At 42.4% G+C, this 24,099-nt stretch overlaps 1 protein-coding gene across 3 annotated transcripts in view; it reads left to right on the top strand.

Annotated features, from left to right (window-relative positions):
• Positions 1-2,755: 2,755 nt before the first annotated feature.
• The window catches only part of LOC117663214 (tenascin-X-like), a 135,986-nt gene continuing 114,642 nt past the window's right edge, over positions 2,756-24,099 (top strand). For all 3 annotated transcript variants that reach the window (XM_060688297.2, XM_087883979.1, XM_087883978.1), the window contains exon 1: positions 2,756-2,961. The gene's annotated coding sequence lies outside the window, so the exon portion shown is untranslated. The remainder of the gene's footprint in view (positions 2,962-24,099) is intronic.

Below are 24,099 nucleotides of genomic sequence, written 5' to 3' on the forward strand. Positions count from 1 at the left end.
CATCTAGGACATGCTAACATTGATGATGTTTCCTAGTTTGGGTAATGAAACCTCTGCAAGAAAACAACCCAGCTTAGAGAGCACCAAGGACCCCTCATATCAACCCTGAGCTACAATTATTCTCCTTCATTAATATTATTGTTTTCATATGTCTGGCCCTAAAATGGTTTGAAACCCTGATCCTTGTGGTTGAAAGGACCAATGAGACAAAAGGAGAGCTAAATAATTTCCCCTTCTTTACGATTATGTATAAATATGACGATCCAGTTTTCTTTAAAAAGTAAAGAAACCTGAAAAAGGGGCAATTCTTGTTAGAAATTCTGTTTATATATAGCACCACAGAGCTAACGAAGAGTACAGTCACCATGTGCTTTACTGCTCAACTGTTTTTAACTGTAACAGGAATCAGGAGACTCTGCTTAGAACAAAAGAGCACAGAGTATATACATACCATAGATCCAAACTTGTAAACACTGTCATCTACTGGCTGAATACTACTGCAGGTGTTGCATAAAAATACATTCCAACAATGAATTCCAACAAATCTGAAAGTGGTTCATAAGCATTATTGTTTTTAATTGTTTAGGTTTACAACTTTGGTATACATAGGAACTTCAAGAGCAAGAGCAAGAAAATAAATAATTAAATAAAACCTTTCTAAAGGACAGTTTTGTGAAATAAAGGACTGTCCTTTATAATAAAGGATGTATAGTCACTGTACATTTAAGCTGAGTAGTTCTACTGAATGCAGGTAGTCCTCGATTTACAACAATAGTGAAAGCTGCCCATTACAGTCCTAAATCATAAATCAAGTCGTAAGTCATATCGGTCATAAAACAGGTTGGCCATGTGACTGACCCAATTTTATGATTATTTTTTTTTGCAGTGGTTATTAAGTGAATGCCACGATCATTAACTAAACTCATCGTTCGCTACGTAGGTTTGCTGTAAACAAGAAGGGGGCCAGTTTTTAACAATTAAATTGATTTCAAATTCAGTCATGTGACCACAGGATTCTAGAAAGGGTGAGAAGTACGGTTGTGTTTGCTGAGTACCCAAAGGGTAGTCTTGTGACCGTGGGAGGCATGTCTGCCAGAACTTCAGATCTGCATTGTAAGTCCTCTTTTTGAGTCCTTTGTAACTTCCAACGGTCGCTAAGTGACCTGTCGTAAGTCAAGGACTACATGTAATCAATTCTGAGTACTGTAGCCCTATCAGTTTTGGAAGAGAAGGATGAAGTTTGTAGAGGCTGTTCCACTCACGCCCTGCAAAGAGGGAGAATCTGTACTCTTCTCTATATGATAACATTAATATGATAACATTAGCCGCCCAGAGTCCCTTGGGAGTTGGGCGGCATAGAAATGCGACAAAATAAATAATAATAAATAAATAAATTACAGGCAGACCTTGACTTACGACCATAATTGAGTCCAACATTTCGGTTGTTAAATGAAACATTTTTGCCCTGTTTTAGGACTTTTCTTGCCACATTTGTTAAGTGAATCACTGCAGCTGATAAGTGAGTAACCCGGTTGTTAAGTGAATCTGAGTTCCCCATTGACTTTGCTGGTCAGAAGGTCGCAAAAGGGGATCCCGTGACTTTGAGACACAGCAACGGTCATAAATATGAACCAGCCTCTGAATTTGGGTCACAATAATCATGGGGAGGCTGCAAAGGTCATAACTGTGAAAAATGACCGTAAGTCATATTTTTCAGTGCTGCTATAACTTTGATCGGTCACTAAACGAACTCTTGTATGTCGAGGACTCCCTGTATTCACGACAGAGAAGAGCTCTTAGGCATAGCTCTTAGACACCACTCCGGAGGGAGCCATGGCAAGGCAGAGAGGAAGGAGATGTCTATGTGTCATGTTGAGATGTTGAGACTCTGGAAAGAGTGCAGAGAAGAGCAACCGAGATGATTAGGGGGTTGGAGGCTAAAACAGATAAAGAACAGTTGCTGGAATTGGGTATGGCTAGTCTAGAGAAAAGAAGGGCTAGGGGTGACATGATAGCAGTCTTCCAATATCTCAGGGGTTGCCACAAAGAAGTGAGAGTCAAGCACCTGAAGGCAGGAGAAGAAACAATGGATGGAAACTAATCAAGGAGAGAAGCAACCTAGAACTAAGGAGACATTTCCTGACATTGAGGACAATTAATCAATGGAACAACTGGCCTCCAGAATGCTCCAATACTGGACATTTTTAAGAATATATTAGACAACCATTTGTCTGAAATGATACAGGGTTTTCTGCCTAAGCAGGGGGTTGGACTTGAAGACCTCCAAGGTCCAGTGGTGGGATTCAAATAATTTAACAACCGGTTCTCTGCCCTAATGATTTCTTCCAACAACCAGTTCCCCAAACTGCTCAGAAAGTTAACAACCGGTTCTCCCAAAGTGATGCGAACCGGCTGAATCCCACCACTGCCAGGTCCCTTCCAACTTGGTTATTCTGATCCAAAGGTTTGATAGATATAGGCCCCCATTCAAAGTCTGGATACAAGGGTGAAGGGGGGGGGTGTAAAGAAGAACAAAAAGAAAGAAAGAAAGAAAAAGGATGAGAGTGTTGGAAGAAGAGGCCTTCCCAAGCATCCTTCTTCCTTGATGGTTGCCAAGATGGTTATCAGCCATTCCCATTTATGATCTCATGGCAATTGTGTCAGACGCTCGCTGATTCCAAACCAAAGAGGGAGTGAATGAGTTTTGGGTGTGGGTTTGTATGTGTGTGTGTGTTGTGCGCACACACACACACACACACATTTGTGAGGCACATATGCTTGCTCTCACGCCAGGGCTGCTCTGAGCCAGGAAATCCGATGGCCAGAAGGTTGTCTCCTCCTCTCTCCAGGGCAGAGACGCCGTTGAGAGAGAGAACGAAGGAGTGAAGCACTCCGAGAGGCAGCAGCGGGTGACTGAATGCGGCTGTTCTCTATCCCAGCCTGAGCATCCAACTTCTGCAAGTAAGATGGGAAACCTGCAAGGAGGTGGATACGGTGGAGGGCAGGGAGTGTGACTGAGGAAATCCCATTTCACCGTAAAGGCGGGGACTTGCAAAGGGTCATTATGGAGATTTATTTTTGGTAAAGCGATGACTTCTTGTGCACAATGGGACATGTCCCCAAAATGAAAAGATATTATAAAGCGTTGATGGGGTAAGATCAAGACCCAGAGGGGGAGATCCAGATGTTTGCGGCACAGATGTTAGCTCTCTTCCTTTCTTTTGTCTAATCAAAATGACATGTGTGTGTATTTGTGTGTGTGTGAGAGAGAGAGAGCGAGAGAGAGAGAGAGAGATAAATTAGGATGATGGATAGAGAAAATGTTTGAATGAGAAGAGGTGAAGAGAGACAGTGAAAATGAGCGCAGGGAATGAAAGTTTTAAGGCTCCCTGAAAAAGAATTCAGTCTGAGGTACCTGATCGAGCACAAAGCTAGCCTAAGGAACTGCCAGTGACAAGATATGTTAATCTAGTGTAGATGATCTTCGAAATTAGTTGGATGGAGAAGATTTGATGTTCTGAAGGTGTCTGCTGTCCTAGCTAAGTGGAACTGAAGTGGTCCTGTTTGGGAAATGGGTGACATGATAGGAGTGCTCCAAAATTTAAAGGGCTGCCACAGAGAAGAGGGGGGGGTGTCAACCTATTCTACAAAGCACCTGAAGGAAGGACAAGAAGTAATGGATGGTAACTAATTATGGAGAGATACAACCTAGAAATAAGGAGGAAATTTCCTGACAGTGAGAACAATTAATCGATGGAACGGCTCGCCTCCCAAAGTTGTGGATGCTCCATCAATAGAGGTTTTTAAGAAGAGATTGGACAGCCATTTGTCTGAAATGGTATAGGGTCTTCTGCAAGAGTAGAGGGTTGGACTAGAAGACCTCCAAAATCTCTTTCAACTCTGTTATTCTGTTGTTCTGTTATCCTGACTTTCCAGGCACTTTTCTGATGTTAGAGAACTTCCAGGAGCATCTAACTTGTAGTATGAAGGCAGATCTAATCTCAAAGGTGTTTTTTTTTTTAATGTTCTTTTGATTCAGATTAAGTAGAAAAATCTAATTTGTGGGGCCAGAGACAGAAAAAAAAGAGCTGACACAAAGTGGAAGATATTTTGTAGTAATTAACTATACTTATTTATGCACTAATTGTTATATACCTAAAGAGCTTGCTAGGTGTTAGAAAGGAAAAAAGCCCAGAACCGAGTAGATGTGATTCTACTGAGCTGGAGCTACAAAAAAACCTTGGCTACGTAGGGAAAACCTGGCTAGAAGAAAAACACACATAAACCCTACGAAGAAGTAAGAAAATTGATATATATATATATATATATATCAGCAGTTATCAGTTACAAAGATAGCTCAAAATCAGAAGTATGGTAGCATCTTTTCAAATGAACACATTTAATTCAAAGGCATAAGTTTTCATGACTTTAGTAAGGAAATGTGAGGTAGCTGGTGATATCTGCTGTCTTTGAATAAAAAAGTATTCATATTATTGGTCTGAACAATGCTATCAAATTCCCTCTGGGTTATGGCTAGCCTGGCTTTCCTATAAATATAGATAAAACAGTAGATTTTCTTGGATGGAGTTGGCAGAGTTACAGAAAGGAAAGAGAGGGAAGAAAGTGCAATAGAAGGAAGATCAGTGTGAATATAATACAGTCTACCCCAATTTCCTATGCGCCACTAAGTTTTTAAAAAAATATTGATAAAAGAATACTAGAATCCAGAAAGAGAGAAGAGGGAAAACAGATGAAGATAGATAAGTGAATCAGTGTTTCTCAAACTTGACAACTTTAAGATATGTGGACTTCAGCTCCCAGAATTCTCCAGCCAATCCACACATCCCAGCTGGCTGGCTGGGGAATTCTGGGAGTAGATGTCCACATATCTTAAAGTTGCCAAATTTGAGAAACATCAAGTTAGATCAGGGGTGAAATTCACTTATCTTCCCTACCGGTTCGCAAATGTGCGCACACCATTATCTGCGCATGCGCAAAGCCTTTGCATGCGCAAAGCCTTTGCATGCGCAAAGCCTTTGCATGCGCAAAGCGACATCATAGCGTCCGCAAGGGTGGGCGGAGCCTCCCACAGCTGCTGCTACCGGTTTACCCGAGCCGGATAGAACCGGCTGAATTTCACCCCTGAGTTAGATAGACCAACGTAGAATAGATAGAACAGTGAGGGATCCTAGGTGCTATCTGAGCTTGGTTGTTTTCTTGTAATCGTTTCATGACCCAAACTCCGTACCATCATCAGTGCTAGTCACTAGAGCATCAAGGACCCCTCATGTCAATTGTGAGTTACAAATATTCTCCTTTATTAAATAATGGTGCAGTGAGCCGGGGTGGCGCAGTGGTTAGAGTGCAGTACTGCAGGCTACTTCTGCTGATCACCGGCTTCCAGCAGTTTGTCAGATCAAATCTCATCAGGCTCAAGGTTGACTCAGCCTTCCATCCTTCCGAGGTCAGTAAAATGTGGACCTATATTGTTGGGGGACAATAGGCTGACTCTGTAAACCGCTTAGAGAGGGCTATAAAGCACTGCGAAGTGGTATATAAGTCTAAGTGCTTATTGCTATTGCTAATGGTACTTTCTAGGCCTTTTTCTTCATCAGCCAAAATCACTGATTGAAAAGTCACTGCTTAAATGTCTCTGTTGTGATTGGGCGAAGGATTTGAATGTTGTGACCCCAAAAAAAACTAATTTTACCTCACTCGGGATAATTTACCCGGGGTTTGGGAAGCACTGAGGTAGAAGATAGCAGAGGAAAATGACAGGCAACTGCTTAGCAGGGCAGAGACAGGGGAAGAGTATGTATGACTCCAAATCCCATCATCCCTGACCACAGGTCAGAGGACCACAGAAAGAGAAACTGAGGAAGAGATAGAGCTAGAGAGCCACCAATGAGGAGAAAAAGGGATGAGAGCTAAATAAGATTTCAAAGATGCGATATTTTAGAGGCAGAACAAGGCAGGGAGAGAAAGATGGCAAAATTAATTGTAAAAGGAAGCAGAATAAGTGAGAGGTTCCGCCTGAGGGTGGATCGGCTAATAACTCAAAAAAGATAATCGAAATCCAGGAAAATGACATATCAGGAAGATGGAGAAGGAATTAATATCTGTATTGATTTGCAATAAGACTTGATTGGGTCTCACACAAGTGAGTAAACTTCCTCTTAGTAACAGTAATAGATCTAGTAGTAATAGTCCCCAACACTCAATTTTTGAGCTCAGCTCCTGCTGATTGCAAACTTTCCGTAGCAATGACATATTGTGGTTTGCCACGGCTTATACTGGAATGCTTTTTTGCCTTAGTCTGTGGATTTCCTGGTGGCCCCTCATCCCGGTATTAAACAGGTCTGATCCTCCTGAATTTTTCAAAATCAGTCCACCTAGCTGGATCTCCCATCATTCAGTCAATGGTGCTTCCTCTGCCAGCCCCTGGCGAGTTAAAAAGCATTTTTTTTGGTCAGTCACTCTTCTAAGCTTAAACTCTTCTAGGCTTTTGCTAGTAATTTTTCTGGACTTAAAGGCTGGGGTTTTGCTGGCATCTGTCCAGCTTAGCTGGCCGGGAAATTCTAGGAGTTGAAATCTGCACATCTTAAACTTGCTAAGCTTCAGAAACACTGCTCCACCTGCTTGTGAAACTTTTTAACAGATTAACAGAGTTGGAAGGGACCTTGTAGGTCATGTAGTCCAGCCCTCCACCTAAGCAGGAGACCTTACACACCATTTCTGACAGATGGCAGTCCAGTCTCTTCTTGAAAGCCTCCACTGGTGAAGCTCCCACAACTTCTGAAAGCAAACCAAGTTCCATTGGTTGATTGCTCTCACTGTCAGAAAATTTCTCCTTATTTCCACGTTGAATCTCTCCTTGATCAGTTTCCATCCATTATTCCTGGACTGGCCTTCAGGTGCCTTGAAAAATAGGTTGACCCCCCCCTCCTCTCTGTGGCAGCCCCTCAAATATTGGAAGACGGCTATCATGTCTCCCCTGGTTCTTCTCTTCACTAGACTAGCCATACCCAGTTCCAGCAACCATTCATCGTATGTTTTAGCCTCCAGTCCCCTAAGCATCTTGGTTGCTCTTCTCTGCACTCTTTCTAGAGTCACAATCAGGGGTGGGTTCTAAATTTTTTTACTACTGGTTCTGTGGGCATGGCTTATTTTGTGGGCGTAGCTTGATGGTCATGTGACAATTATTTAGGATTTAGCAGAGGTACTGGTCTACCAGGCTTTTAACTACTTGCAGAGCCGTACCGATCTACCCATTTATTTTTGCAGGCACTGATCTACTCATGTATTTTTGCAGGCACCGGTCTACTCATTTGTTTTCTTTTAACACTGATCAGCTGTAGGGCGGCCCTTTGAAGCCCTGCGGCAAGAGTTTAAACAGTTTTTTTCCCTCTAGCCATCAGCTGGGACTCAGGAGGCAGCCATAGATTGGGGGTGGGGCCAAATAAAAGGTAAGAATAACCCGAGGATGGGTGGGTGGGGCAGAACCGGTTCGGTGACGTCATATCGTCACCGCTACCGGCTCGGGAGAACCGGGCCGAACCGGGAGGAACCCACCACTGGTCACAACATGTTTTTTTATAGTGTGGTGACCAAAGTGGGTTGCAGTATTCTAGGTGTGGTATTCTAAGGCTTAGTAAGAGTGGTATTATTACCTCATAGATTGGTATTAGTACCTCACTTATTCCGATCCAGCAAAGCAATTTACTCTCAGTGGTTAGAGGTATTTGCAAAAGGATGAGGTAGGAGAAGAGGGACTCCTCTGTGTAATACTTAACTTGCTGGATATCTGGGAGCAAATGGTTCATCTTAACTATCTGGTAAAGGTGTTGCAAAGTTTCCATGCCTTATTCTCAAATCTACACCAAATAAATGAATTATTATTAGTTGTCTATCACGATGATGATTTGTTAGGGTTGCCCCCATTCCGGATGGCCCCATGCAGGACCTGTAACAGTAACAGAGTTGGAAGGGACCTTGGAGGTCATCTAGTCCAACCCCCTGCTCACGCAGGAGACCTATACTAGGGATTCGAACCGCCGAACCGCCGAACCTTTTGATCGACAAGCTCAGCGTCTTAGCCACTGAGCCACCTAGCCAGGCACTATGTTCAAAGGCAGTGAACATACTTTGCAAATACTGTATAGAGTCCAGACTGGATGAGGTCTTCAGGTAATTTGGGCAGGTGGGCAGATCAACAGAGTACCAAGAGAAAAAAGTCCGTATAGCTCAGGGTTGAATTGTGGAATCTTTGGTGCTCTCTGAGCTTGGTTGTTTCCGTGCAGACGTTTCATTACCTGTCTAGGTCACATCTTCAGGGCGAAGGAGGGTGGGGTTTACTCTGAAGCAATGAAGATGTCACTGAGATGGGCAATGAAACATCTGCATGAAAACAACTAAGCTCAGAGAGCGTCGAGGACTCCACAGGTCAGTAGGGCTAACAATGGATGAAGCTTCTTGGATGAGAAGTGAAACGTTTTCTTCTTCTTCCTCCTCACGGAATAAAACCGTCCAGTTGCCTTTTGAAAAAGCAACTTTTTCAAAAAGAATCTCCACAGACACCTCAGGAGAATCCATATTATCTTATCCCCTTTCTAGGTAGATATTCCATAGTCCTCTACAGGTCAACCACATTGAAAGCGAGACACACTAAGCCAATTTTGAGCTGGAAGTCCCAAAGGTGTTTTTTCAAGAGGCAACTGATCTTTCTGGTTTTTCTTTGAAGATGTTTCACTTCTCATCCAAGAAGCTTCTTCAGAGCTGAAGTTTAACCCCTCACATCCTGGACATAAATTGTTTCAACTTCTACCCTCAAAATGATGCTATAGGACCATGATGGCGAACCTACGGCACGCGTGCCACAGATCACACGTGGAGCCATGTTGCCTGGCACGCCAGCTCAGCTCTGGCCAACTGATTTTCGGGCCTTCTGGGCCCACCAGAAGTAGGGAAACAGGCTGCTTCCTGCCTCCGGAGGGCCTCCAAGGGGGTGGGGAAGGCTGTTTTCGCCCTCCCCAGATGCATAGAGAGGATCTGGAGCCAGATGAGGAAAAAAACAGGCCTACTGGACCATTGCGTGCCAGGAGTGGGGGAGGAGGGGGGTTGCACATGCATGCGCAGGGTGGGGTGTATAGAATTATGGGTGTGGGCACATGCACATGCGAACCCCCCTCCACCCCCCCTTCCTGGCACGCGATGGCAAAAAGGTTAGCCATCACTGCTATAGGACACTGCATAACAGAACAACTAGACATAAGGACAGTTTTTTCCTGAATGCCATCACTCTGCTAAACAACTAATTCCCCCAACACTGTCAAATAATTTACTAAGACTGTATTACTATTCTTCTCTTCCTTACTAGTATCCATCTCTTCCCACTTATGACTACAACCATGTTGCTTGTTTCTTTCCATTTTTATTGTTTTTATTTGTTTCCTAGTATGATTTGATAGCTTGTTAGTAACCTTGACTATCACTAAGTGTTGAATTTTTATTCTTGATGAATGTATTTTATTTTCCTTATGTAAACTGAGAGCATATACACTAAAGACAAATTCCTTGTGTGTCCAATCACACTTGGCCAATAAAGAATTCTATTCTATTCTATGAGAAGTGAAACGTCTTCAAAAAAAAACCCCCAGAAAGTCCAGTTGCCTCTTGAAAAAGCACCTTTGGGACAACCATGACCTGGATGACTGAGACTCTTCATCGTCTTTGAGGTGGAAGGGCAACTCACTGCCGCAAAGAGACAGCTTCCTATTTCTTTGCTACCACCTAGTGGTCTTCTGGAGTTTTGCATCCCAGCTATGATAACTCAATCATAATATTTAGATGACTTAAAACTCTCTGGTGTTTTTCTTGAGCTGACCTGTTGACCAGGTTATTTGAAAGACTATCTCTCCCCATTTAGCCCACCAGGATGAGAAGGCATATTGCAGGTCCTATCCATTATGGAAGGACACCTGGCAGGACCAAGAAAAAGGGCCTTCTTGGTGTTGGCTCCCTCCCTATATAATATCATTCCTGTAGAGATAAGACTGCCCCACCCCCACACACCCCTTGTTACTTTTCTGGAAGGCCCGGAAGACATGGCTTTGTCAACTGATCTGGAGACTACAAGCAGATATAGATTTAATAAAGCGGCTAGTGTGATTGTATCTGTTGCCACCATAGGGTGGTGGTGAGTAGTGACGTTTTATGGATTGTATGTTGTGGATTTTTAAAGCTATATACCACTGGAGTCACTGTATGTGAGTTGGGAGGCCATGTACATTTGTTCAATCAATCAACAGGGTTGCTAAGTGAGTGGGGAAAAATGGTCCTCACCAGTTTTTTTTCAACCTTGGTAACTTGAAGAGGTGTGGACTTCAACTCCCAGAATTCCCCAGCCAGTATGCTGACTGGGGAATTCTGGGAGTTGAAGTCCATACCTCTTCAAGTTGCCATGGTTGAGAAACACTGATTTAGAGTGCTCTTGTTATCTTTAAATGGAAATTGTACTCTGGGTTGACCCAGTATATTAAGCCATGGTTTGCTTAACAATACTTTATTCAATAAAGCCCAGTTGATGGTTATGATGGAAATGATGGTTCACAAACCACAATGGCTGCATTCATCTTCTAGTAGATGGACTAGAACAGGGGTCGGCAACCTTAAACACTCAAAGAGCCACAAAGGTCCTAACCAGAAGCCCCCCATTCAATTCTGGAGCCGACCAGAAGTCTGGTTCCGCCACTTAGTGTGGCATCCTTTTTCCTCTGCTGACCAGAAGTCCTGCCATAGAGTCTCCTCCTAGTGTGGCATCCTGTTTCTTCTACCTGTCCTAACCAAAAGTTCTATCAATTGTGGAGCCAACCGGCAACAGGGAGTCGCAGCAAAGGGATGAAAGAGCCACATGCGGCTCCAGAGTCACAGGTTGCTGACCCCTGGACTAGAAGTTCTCCAAGGTCCCCTCCAACTCTGTTATTCTTATTCTGTTCAAACCCAGTGTTCAGTTCAGCAAGATTTATAATCTGTGGAAATATGAATTATCTCGGTCTGGGGCTGAATCTCCAAAGTGATATGCATAAATTCCTTCCCCTTATCACCTGCCAGACTCTGTGTTCCACCTATTCCCTCGGTGAGGGAGATGGGCAGTTTTAAAAATTTGATTTATAAATAAATAAATAAACACTTTAAAAACAGTTACAGAATTTGGGGTCAGGGTTAGTAATTAACTGGCTATAAAGAAACCAGCTGCTTAGAAATAATGATATGGATTGCATTTGATTAATTGAATGTTTCTCCTAGCTCTGCTTTGAACCAATCTGTCCCTTTTAATAGATAGATAGATAGATAGATAGATAGATAGATAGATAGATAGATAGATAGCAATAGCAATAGCAGTAGCAGTAGCAGTAGCAGTAGCAGTAGTAATAGCAATAGCACTTAGACTTACTAACTGTTTCACAGTGCTTTTACAGCCCTCTCTAAGCAGTTTACAGAGTCAGCCTATTGCCCCCAACAACCTGGGTCCTCATTTTACCCACCTCGGAAGGATGGAAGGTTGAGTCAACCTTGAGCCTGGTGAGATTCAATCTGCCAAACTGCTGATCAGCAGAAGTAGCCTGCAGTACTGCACTCTAACCACTGCACCACCAAGATAGCTAGATAGCCAGATATAGATAGATAGATAGGTAGGTAGGTAGGTAGGTAGGTAGGTAGGTAGATATAGATAGGTGGAGAGAGAAAGAGAGAGATGATAGATAGATAGATAGATAGATAGATAGATAGATAGATAGATAGATAGATAGATAGATAGATAGATAGATATAGGTAGAGAGAGAAAGAGAGAGATGATAGATGGATAGATAGATAGGTAGGTAGGTAGGTAGGTAGGTAGGTAGGTAGGTTGGTAGATATAGATAGGTGGAGAGAGAAAGAGAGAGATAATAGATAGATAGATAGATAGATAGATAGATAGATAGATAGATAGATAGATAGATAGGTAGATAGGTAGATAGGAAGGTAAGTAGATATAGATAGGTAGAGAGAGAAAGAGAGAGATGATAGATGGATAGATAGATAGATAGGTAGGTAGGTAGGTAGGTAGGTTGGTAGATATAGATAGGTAGAGAGAGAAAGAGAGAGATGATAGATGGATAGATAGATAGATAGATAGATAGATAGATAGATAGATAGATAGGTAGGTAGGTAGGTAGGTAGATATAGATAGGTAGAGAGAGAAAGAGAGAGATGATAGATAGATAGATAGATAGATAGATAGATAGATAGATAGATAGATAGATAGATAGATGATAGACAGACAGACAGACAGACAGACAGACAGACAGACAGGGGAATTCTGTGAGATGTCCACCAAACTTAAAGTTGGTAATGTTGAGAAACCCTGCTCCAGAGTATTCTTTTAAAAATGCTTTTCAAAATGTATACCATGAGTGTGTGCACGGGGGGGGGGGGGGGGGTAGATCATCCTTGAAAACAATTCTGACTAAATAGATTTGGCCAAATAATGAGATTACAACTGCAATCTTATTCATTTTTTGACACACACACACACACACACACTTTTTAAAAACAAAATGATGCACAATGGAAGGATTTGAACTTGGAAGTGAAGTTTAGCCAGCTAGGCTGCTGATAAAGAGGAAAACATGCTGGGTGGATCTGCATGGTTTTGAGTGGGATCAGCCTTCAGGTTACTTGGCACCGATCAGCAACATTTCCCAATTGAAATATCAAGAGTTTCCTTGCTAAGACCTCGCTTGTAACCACACCCCTTGCTATGAACATTCCTCTTTCAATCTCTGCATAGAGAGGTTAGTAAACTAATAAATCAAATCAAATCAAATCAAGAGCCAGTTTGTTCTGCTATTTAAAGCATCAGGCTAGAAAGTGGGAGACTGTGAGCTCTAGTTCTAGGTATGTTCGCCTCCTTGAGTTATTTATAAGATTAATAAAAGTGGAATTTTAATGAATAAATAAACCAAATCTTTATTAAAGTCATAGACCAGAGCAGCATGGTGGCCGAGAGGTGGAGCTATCACCTCACAATCAAGAGGCTGTGAGTTTGATCTTAGGTAGCGGCAGGTATTTCTCTCTTCGGGCACAAGGATTAATTGCTGTGAACTCCGTATAGGCATCAGGAAGGGCCAGTAAATGCTCAGCTACATTCAATCACCCCAACTCTATCCCGCAAGGGATTACAGGGTCGTTAAAAGAAAAAAAAAAGTCATAGACCAGCATTTTTAGTGGTTCTCCTGCCTTTGGGGAAAGGAAATAATTTGATGGGTCCCTGTCAGCCTTAAATCTTATTCTTCTGCCATTGCCTAGTTTTAACTTGGTCAGCGAAGATGTTTGTGGTGTTGGGTTTCATGGGACAAAGAGAGATGCAAAATTGGAAGACAGGAGGAAATTAGTAGATGGGGCAGTTTTGAGTCGGTATGGTGTAGTGTATGTATGTATGTATGTGTCAGGGGTGAAATCCAGGAGGTTCTGACAGGTTCTGGAGAACCGATTGTGGAAATTTTGAGTAGTTCGGAGAACCGGCAAATACCACCTCTGGCTGGCCCCAGAGTGGGGTGGGAATGGAGATTTTGCAGTATCCTTCTCCTGCCACGCCCACCAAGCCACCCCCACCAAGCCACACCACACCCACAGAACCAGTAGTAAAAAAAATTGGATTTCACCACTGGTATGTATGTATGTATGTATGTATGTATGTATGTATGTATGTATGTACCCTGTTTTCCCGAAAATAAGACCGAACTGGAAAATAAGTCCTAGCGTGATTTTTCAGGATGCTCGTAATATAAGCCCTACCCCCCCAAATAAGCCCCAGTTAAGATTGTCAGCCAGATGGATGCATTTAGTACCGTATTTCCCCCAAAATAAGACCTAACCAGAAAATAAGCCCTAATGTATCTTTTGGAGCAAAAATTAATATAAGACCTGGTCTTATTTTCGGGGAAACACGGTATGTATGTATGTATCATGTTTCTACACTGCCCAGAAACTTGATGCTGCTAACTACCTCCATAGGTGAATCATTAATACATAGAAAGAACAGTTTGTTTCTGTGTATATTTTATTCCTAAGGAACAGAGCCACTTAGGGATTGCTGGAAAAGCAGTCCCAGAATTCCAGATCTAACCAATGCTGGATGATTACTTTAGTTTGATTTAATTTAACTTATTTGATTGGATACGGTCACCCTCTCTAGACAACCCTGCTTCAACCGAGTCCGTCTCAGGTCTGGCCTTTTGAATGTGATCCAGAAAGACCGGAAAAGGGGTGGGGGGAAGTCTGTTGGAGGAGAAAGGGGTGAGACAGAAACCTTGTTTGTATGTATACATAGGTGTGGGGCATCGGCCAGGCCTCTCAGCTTTCTACGGAAATGGCACTGAAAGAGACATTCTCTGTATAACTTGCTGTGCTTGGAACTTGCTCAGCAGCCAATGGAACAGCCTTGAAAGACGGATAGGATTGGTGAGAAGGCGCTTTTTCTCAATATTAGCAGTGAGGAAAGGAAGCCTCGTTCGAATGAGAACTAAACGGTTTTGTTGCAGCCCGTTTGGCTGGTGGTGAAGGCAGCAGCCCTAGAAACCAGGCGACTGGGAATTCTAGTACCACCTTAGGCGTGAAAACTGTCTGGGTGACTTTGGGCCAATCACACTCCTTCAGTCCAACACACCTCATCGGGTTATCGTTGTGGGGAACATAGGAGGAGGAAGGAATACTATATATAATCACTGTCTTGAGTGCCTTATAAAGTAATAAAGGCTGGATAAACATATAATAAGGATACTGTTGGAAGAAATATCCTTCTGGGTTCTGTTCCACGTGGGGAGAAAGACACTGGAAACATGAGTGGCTGCTTGGAAAGATGGTTTTAATGGTGGACAGGATCACATGCCTTGAAGAACTTGAGTGAAGGGGGAAAAAAGGCAAGAGATGCTGAGAGAGGGCCTGGGTTTTATCCCCTCTCTGGGATTTTGAATTTGAGCTTGTATTCTGATTGGTTGTCAGACTCCCATGGGGCCATGCAGGGGCAATTGTGTAGGCTGTCCTAAGTCCCAAGCTTGGTTGACTGTTGCTGGGTGATGATCAGGAGTGGCTCTAAAAACTTTTACTACCGGTTCTGTGGGCATGGCTTATTTTGTGGGCGTGGTTTGGTGGGAGGGTAATGTGACTGGGTGGGCGTGGCCAACTTTTTTTTTTACTTTTAAAAGCATTTTTTCTACAACCTTAAGAGGTTGCAGAAAAAAATGCTTTTAAAAGCCTCTGACGATCCCAGCTGAGCCGCATGATCATCAGAGGCTTTTTAAAAACTTTTAAAAGCATTTTTTCGGCCGAAGAGGTTGTAGAAAAAATCTTTTTAAAAGAAAAAAAAAAAGCCTCTGATGAGGTGGGCGGGGTAAGCGAGCGGTGACCGGGCCGGGGACCGGTTAGAGGGCATGGTCAGCCAATGTTATTACCGGTTCTCCGAACTACTACAAATTTTTACTACTGGTTCTTGCGAACCGGTGCGAACTGGGAGCAACCCACCACTGGTGATGATGTAATGAAAGAGCTTTGGGATTCCTATTATAGCTCAGTCTGAAGGAGGTAGATCTTTGTTATGTAGAATAGACTGGCCCAGGCCTTAATGCAGGGGTGAAGTCCAGCAGGTTCTGACAGGTTCTGGAGAACCGGTAACGAAAATTTTGAGTAGTTTGGAGAACCAGTAGTGGAAATTTTGAGTAGTTCAGAGAACCGGCAAATACTACCTCTGGCTGGTCCCAGAGTGGGGTGGGAATGAGGATTTTACAGTATCCTTCCCTTGGAGTGGGGTGGGAATGGAGATTTTGCAGTATCCTTCCCCTGCAATGCCCACCAAGCCACGCCCACCAAGCCACACCACGCCCAACAAGCCACGCCTATAGAACCGGTAGTAAATTTTTTTGAATTTCACCACTGCCTTGATGGCCCATTGATAAAGGGGGGGGGGTGAGTTTCTGCCTCCCTTTTAGGGGAAATATTCTACCCTTTTAATATTTCCTAAAATATCTCATTTTCCTAGGAGCGGGGTGGGTGCTAACTTCCTACAATACAAATACTGCATGGGTTTGTCCCCAAAGCTACATTTTGTCTGTCTAGTATATGTATTCAAGAAGTGAAATAATAAAGTAGTAACTTCTTATTATGTAGAGTAGACTTCTTTAGCCTTGTGTATTACATTGGGATAAGAAGCAGTTCTTTTAGTGAAATATCTAGCACCACATCCTCTGATTTAGAAACTATAATAAAACTCTGATTTGCAAGCTGGTTAAGTTGGATAGGGTAACAAGTAAATAGATATACGGGGAGTCCTTAATTTACATCCACAAATGAGCCCAAAATTTCTACCGTCAAGAGAGACCGTTGTTAAGTCAATTTTGCTGCATTTTATGACCCTTCTGGCCACCGTTGTTAAGTGAATCACTGACGTTGTCAAGTTAGTAACATAGTTGTTAAGTGGATCTGACTTCCCCATTGACTTTGCTTGTCATAAGGTCACAAAAGGGGATTGCACAATCCCAGGACACGTCATAAATATATATTTTTTTTATGAGTTAAATATGAGTTGCCAAGCGGCTGAATTGTGGTCACATGACCATGGGGATGCTGCCACAGTCGTAAGTGTGAAAAACGGCCATAAGTCACTTTTTTTGCAATGCCGCTGTAACTTTGAACGGTCACTAAAAGAACTGTTGTAAGTCGAGGACTACCTGCATAGCAGAATCTAAATGGGTAAAGCTCTCTGATGACATCTACCATAGTTTGCCTTTTGGAAATCTAATCATTAGATCAATTCATGATGTAATTAACTTTGCTTGTATTAACTTTGCCTGTAACTTTGCCTTCTCGTTCTTTTCCCCCGGTGTCACCAAGTAACAATTTGGTAAAGGTTAGTTAATCTTCTTTCCAGATGGTTCAGATCAGTGATTCTCAACCTTAGCCACTTGAAGATGTGTGGACTTCAACTCCCAGAATCCCCCAGCCAGCTTGGCCATTGCTAAGAATTCTGGGAGTTGAAATCCATACATCTTCAGGTTGCTAAAGTTGAAAAGCCCAGGTTTAGACCACAACATTCATAATTTCTTCTCATGGGCTGATGTTTCTAAGAGTTGGAGTCTAAAGCAGTTAAATGAGGTAAAATGAGAAGCCAGATTGTTGGGGGCAATATGCTCAGAGGTGGTATTCAGCTGATTTGTACCGGTTCGGGCAAACCGGTAGTGGAGATCGCAGGTGGGCCTGCCCCCCTGCCCTGGCTGTATGATGGCCTATTTAGACACATTTTCAAGGCCAGGCACATGCACGGAAGGTGCACGAGCGAGCAAAACGCATGCGCGGAAGGGGCACACGAGCGCTGAACCAGTGGTAAGAATATTGGAAACCCACCGCTGAATATGCTGACATTGTGGACTACAGGTAGTCCTCGACTTATGACCACAATTGAGCCCAGAATTTATGTTGCTAAGTGAGAAATTTGTTCAGTTTTGGAATTCAAATTTTTTTACTACCGGTTCTGTGGGCATGGCTTGGTGGGTGTGGCAAGGAAAGGATCCTGCAAAATCTCCATTCCCACCCTACTCTGGGGCCAGCCAGAGGTGGCATTTGCCGGTTCTCCGAACCACTCAAAATTTCCGCTACCGGTTCTCCAGAACCTGTCAGAACCTGCTGAATTTCACCCCTGGTTTTGCCCCATTTTACAACTTTTCTTGCCCTATTTGTTGAGCGAAATCACTGCAGTTGTGAAATTAGTGACACGGTTGTTAAGTGAATCTGGCTTCCCCGTTGATTTTGCTTGAAAGGTGATCACGTGACCTGTCACTGTCATAAATATGAACCAGTTGTCATGCATCCGAATGTAAAATCACGTGACCATGGGGGATGCTGCAACAGTCATAAGTGTGAAGCATGGTCATAAGCCACTTTTTTCAGTGCCATTGTAACTTCAAACTGTCACTAAATGGACTGTTGTAAGTCGAGGAGTACCTGTATAAGTTTAAGAGCTATTGCTATTACTATTCAGAAGGCACCAAGTTGCCTACCCCTGCTATAAATACTTAAAGTTGGCGGGGATGGATTCTGCCCATGCTATTTGTCTCTCCTAACACAATTTTTCCACTCACATATTTCTTCTCTAAGCCTTTTTGAAAGCCATCTGTGGCAATGACTATCAGAGCAAATTCCATACATTAATTTGACACTGGCTCAGTAAATAGTTTACTTCTCGTTTGTGCAGACTATCATCCCCATCAGTTATGGATAATGTGCCAAGTTTTAATGTTAATGCATGACAAAAGATAGATTTTCCTTTTCTTGCACGCTCTTCATAACTCCCCAAAAGCCCAGATCACATCATCCTCTGGTAATGCTTGATTTTGAAAAACTGCAATGATCTTTACAAAGAACGAAATGCACATATTTCATCATTAGAATGGAAGTCGTAATATAAATACAGCTTGTGTGATGAAAAAGCTATTTCATGGGCCATCAAAAAAAATTGTGGCCTTTATAATCTGGTTAAATCATATGGGGTGTTAAAAGATTTAATTTTTCTCAACTCAGTCCAGTTCTGGTCAATTTCACTAGGTTATTCCTAATGTTATGAGAAGAAGAAGAAAAAAAATATTAAATAGCCAAATCCAGATGATTTGTACAATCACACTAATCAGTTTAAGATGCGGTTTTGGAAAATGTTAGCCACACAGGAAGAATTTCCCCCAGTATGTAATTTCATGGGCCTGAACTCCCCCACTGCAGTGATCACACATAAACTACTAACACGGACATCATGTTTGTGGTAAAAATCACAACCACCAGGAAAATATGTAAAAAGAGCCTCCGAGGCAGGACTAAAGCAGATATCAGAGACAATTCAAAACTTTTCATGCCTGTTTATTTATTTTTATTTATTTATTTGTCAAATTCATTAGCCAAATATTTGGCTAATATTCCAAAATTTATAGATACCTGCCTTGAGTTGCTTTACAAAGCAATATTTATTTATTTAAATATTTACTTATTTATTCATTATATTTTTATCCTGTCTTTATAAGTAACTCTTTCCTCCTATTTTCCCCACAACAACAACCCTGTGAGTGGGCTGGGCTGAGAGAAAGCCACTGGCCCAAAGTCACCCAGCCAGCTTTCATGTCTAAGGCAGGACTAAAATTCACAGGTTCCTGGTTTCTAGGCCAGCACCTTAACCTTTAGACCAAACTGGCTCTCTTATTTAAATTATAAATAAATAATTATTTACATTTTAAAAATAATATTTTTTTTGCGGCCTTGAGATATTTATAAAGTAACAAAGGTGGGATAAAAGAAATCTAATACATTTTAAAAATTCCTACTTCTCACCCAAAATAGGGGATCTAATGCAGAGGTGGGTTTCAGTAGGTTCTAACCAGTTCTGGAGAACTGGTAGCAGAAATTTTGAGTAGTTCAGAGAACCAATAGTAAAAATTCTGACTGGTCCTGCCCCCATCTATTCTCTGCCTCCCAAGTCCCAGTTGATCGGGAGGAAACGGGGATTTTGCAGTAACCTTCCCCTAGAGTGGGGTGGGAATGGAGATTTTACAGTATCCTTCCCCTGGAGTGGGATGGGAATGGAGATTTTACAGTATCCTTCCCCTGCCACACCCACTAAGCCACACCCACAGAACTGGTAGTAAAACCCACCACTGATCTAATGCCATCTGAGAGTTATTTTAGTATTTTCAAGTTTCCCACAGGGGTAAAATGCTACCGGTTCAAGAGAACTGGTAGTAATAAAAGCTACCAGTTTGGATGAACCAGTATTTCTGACGATCAGCTGTGCCACACCATTTATATTCACCAGAAAGCAAGAAATCCTGCTTTCTAGCGAATCTAAATCGCGCTGCACAGCTGTTCCCCCCCATCGCTGTTCTACTTACCTTAGAAAAGGCTCTTAAGCCTTCTTTTCCAGTGCTGCGCGGTAGCTTCTGTGGTGCGCATGCGTGCAAAGCACATGTTTGGCACGCACTGCGCATGCGTGCATGCAGCGAACCGGTAGCAGACCTCACAGGATTTCACCACTGCCCCTCACTAAGTACTAGGCCATTTACTTTAATGGAGAACCACAGGGAAAAAAGATGGAGGGAAAAATACTGCATAAACAAGCCTCGGTTATGCTATGTTTTATGAGATCGAACCCATTTATAAATGTATGAAAGCATGCTGGGGTCTTGCTAAGGACAGCTGAGGTCTTTAAAAGAGAAAGCTGTAAAGGTGACTCTTTTTCCTCTTCCTTTTGGGAGGAGGGTGAGAAGTGTCTTTAATTCAGTTTGAAATTGAGAGACAGGCAGGCAGACAGACAGATATCTGGGCGGAATCCAGATTGAAGCTGGGTTTGCTTTGATCCGAAGAGCAGCCTTAGCGTTGGCTGTTTATAAGCTCTTAATCAAGAGGGCTCTGTTTCCTGAGTCAAAGAACTGCTTACAGCCGAATTGAGATGGACTGGCTGTTTAATTTGGATCTGGGATCTATGCTTTTGCGCATTTTGCTTGGATAAACACAAGATTTTGTTTTGCTTCCAAGTGGGGTGTGGTGGGGCAGGAAGCCCAAAGAAAAAAACGGGGTACTTGACAGCGTTGTTGAAAGATTACAAGATGCAGGCCAGCTACCGCCGATGTGTACCGATGTGCATAAATATGGAGGCAGCATTAATCACAAGATTCTGGCCACCATTGTGACTTTTTTGACCATACACTGTAAACAATCCTGGTCAAAGAGTTGGAACCTGTTTTGTTTGGGGTTTTTTTTTAAATTGTGCATTCTTCAAGTTACATTTCAAATATGTGCTTCTGGAATCAGTTCTGCCTTTCTGATCTCAGGAGTGCTAAAACACAGGAAGTCCTGGACTTTCAACAGTTCGTTTAGTGACCGACACTGAAAAAAGAGACACTGGAAAAAAATGAAACACTGAAAAAAGTGACTTATGACCGTTTTCCACACTTACGACCGTTGCAGCATTCTTATGGTCATGTGATCAAAATTCAGATGCTTGGCAACTGGTTCATACTTATGACCGTTGCTTTGTCCCAAGGTCCATCTGATCCCCTTTTACGACCTTCTGACAAGCAAAGTCAATGGGGAAGCCAGATTCACTTAACAACCCTGTTACTAACTTAACAGCTGCAGTGATCCACTTAAGAACGGTGGCAAGAAAGATTGTAAAATGGGGCAAAACTCATTCAACAATTGTCTCACTTAGCAACAGAAATTTTGGGCTCAATTGTGGTCGTAAATTGAAGACTATCTATATGTACCTTGAAAAATTACCATGGCTTTTCTAGAGCTACTAGCTACAGAATAAAAGGTCTATATCTAGTGGAAATATTAACTTTGGGCATGAAGTTTGGGAAGAGAAGTGCAAACAAGTGTTAGAGCAGAGCAGAGCAGAGCAGAGCAGAGCAGAGCAGAGCAGAACAGAACAGAACAGAACAGAACAGAACAGAATAGAATAGAATAGAATAGAATTTTATTGGCCAAGTGTGATTGGACACACAAGGAATTTGTCTTGGTAGATGATGAAAGATGAGGTACATGATGAAACAGGTCCACCAATCCCAGACTCACAAAAGGATGGATAGTTACAACTTTAGGGACCTTGAATTTCATTTAACATTTGAATCTCATTTAACATTTTCATAGAAGTGTCAAGTTGCAAGTCCCTTCAGAGGTCATCTAGCCTAAATCCCTGCTGCTGCATTTCCCAATCTGGCCAATTTGGAGAGTCAGTTTGGTGTGGTGGTGAAGGTGCTGACAAAGAAACCAGGAACCTGTGAGTTGTAGTCCTGCCTTAGACATGAAAGCCAGCTGGGTGACTTTGGGCCAGCCACTCTCTCCCTCAGTCCAACTCTCCTCACAGAGTTGTTGTGCGGAAAATAGGAGGAGGAAGAAGCATTTCGTATGTTCTACACCTTGAGTTATTTAATAATGTAGGGATAAAAATCAAATAAATAAACAAACTCTCAGAATTCTTAGCAACAGCAAGCTGGCTGAGGAATTCTGGGAGTTGAAGTCCACACAACTTACAGTTCTTAAGGTTGAGAAACACTGGATTAGAATGACTTGGAGGCAAAGAAGCGGAGGTGGTATTCAGACGGTTCAGGCAAACCGGTAGCGATGACTGCAGGTGGGCTTGCCTGCCCACCTGCCCACCCCCCTGCCCAGATGTAATGCTGTCCTATTTAGCCACGTTTTCAAGGCTGGGCGCATGCGTGAAAGGCGCACGCACAAGTAAAGTACATGCGTGGAAGCTTGGGCGCATGCGCGGAAGGTGTGCGCGCACGCAGCGAGCATGCGGAAGGCCGGGCACATGCAGAAGGCACGTGCGGGGCGAACCGGTGGCAACAATTTGTGAAACCCACCCCTGCAAAGAAGGAATAGTGATAGAATACTATTTATCCTAATATTCAGTGAGGTGGGTTGACGTGCCCATATCAAGCTGGATTAGACAGCATTAGAAGGGAATTTTACTAGAGATTTGGAACTCTGAGATGATAGAAAACTTCCCATACAGATGAAAGCCAAAATATTTCTTAAGTCTGATTTTTACAGAACAGATGCAGACCCATAATACTAAAGCAGAATTTTGGCTTCCTGAAACAGGTTGTCCCTTGCATTTTCCCTCTCACAATGTTGCTTTGCCTCTCACAATGTGAACCTCTCTGATGCATTCTGGGAAATGGAAAATGGCATACAGCTTCCAAGGGCCAGCTGCTGCCACAGAGAAGCTGGTAGTCAAGGGAAAATGTGAATGGAAAGTTTCACCATCAGACCAAGGATCTGGAAGGCACGCCTGAGCCCCAACAGCACATTCTGCATTGATGCAGAACCTTAACATCCTTTCCACCGCTGTTGGTTTCTTCTGTTTATTTTTATGAGGAAGATGTTAGAAATTTACCTACAGGCATAAGCCAGCTCAGGCCGGCCTCCATGGTCGGTGGTCTCCGCCAGAGTATTTTTAAGTCCCTATCACATGAATGCCAGATGCGCCTCCCATCACAATCTAATGGTCAATTTTTGGCAACACTTTTGTCTACAAAAGTGATTGGCACAATCTGAAATATGTGGGCAACGGAGCAGCAATTCATGGATCAAAGAATTGGAAGGCATCCCACATGGAGGAAAGGCCTCTTGATTTATTTATTTTTTTAAATTTGATTTATATGCCGTCCTTCTCCGGAGACTCAGGGCGGCTTACAGTGCGTTAAGCAATAGCCTTCATGCTTTTGTATATTTTATACAAAGTCAGCTTATTGCCCCCACAAACTGGGTCCTCAATTTACCTACCTTAGAAAGGATGGAAGGCTGCGTCGACCTTGAGCCTGGCGAGATTCGAATTTACTTTAATTGCAGGCAGCTGGTGTTAAATTACAGTGCCTTGTCTGCAGAGCTATCCAGGCTCCTTTCAGGGAACTTATTTTAAAATAAAATAAAATAAAATAAAATAAAATAAAATAAAATAAAATAAAATAAAATAAAATAAAATAAAATAAAATAAAATAAAATAAAATAAAATAAAATAAAATGAATAAATAATAAAATAAAATAAAATAAAATAAAATAAAATAAAATAAAACAAACGACCAAGTTTTTACCACCACGCAGTGCATCCCTTAAAAGATAAGATTAAAACCAGAGGCTTACAATGTATATATTCTAAAAGTCTGGTTTTAATCTTCACGTCTATTCCTTGGGGTAAAGACATACATAATGCATTTAAGTGAGGTCAGTGTGGATTAAAAAAACCCATTGATTCAGACCAATTGCAAAGCCCCGGGGGGACACCCAATCACTTTCCCAGCACTTAAAGTGTGACATATGTCTTCCCTGCTGATAATTTAATCACCGCCATATCATGTATGTGGAAACAACACGGACATTTAACAAAGGAATCCTAGCTGTGTGGTTAACCAGAAATATTTTCCTCTGCTGCTCTGAAAAGCTTCACCCCATAAACATCTGCACGAGAGACTGCTGAGAAAGCCACACGAACGAGACCGATAAAATAGATTTAAAGCTGGG

Source organism: Pantherophis guttatus, chromosome 2 (genome assembly GCF_059756535.1).
Source record: "Pantherophis guttatus breed Tessera chromosome 2, ASM5975653v1, whole genome shotgun sequence".
In the NCBI taxonomy this organism is placed as follows: Eukaryota; Metazoa; Chordata; class Lepidosauria; order Squamata; family Colubridae; genus Pantherophis; species Pantherophis guttatus.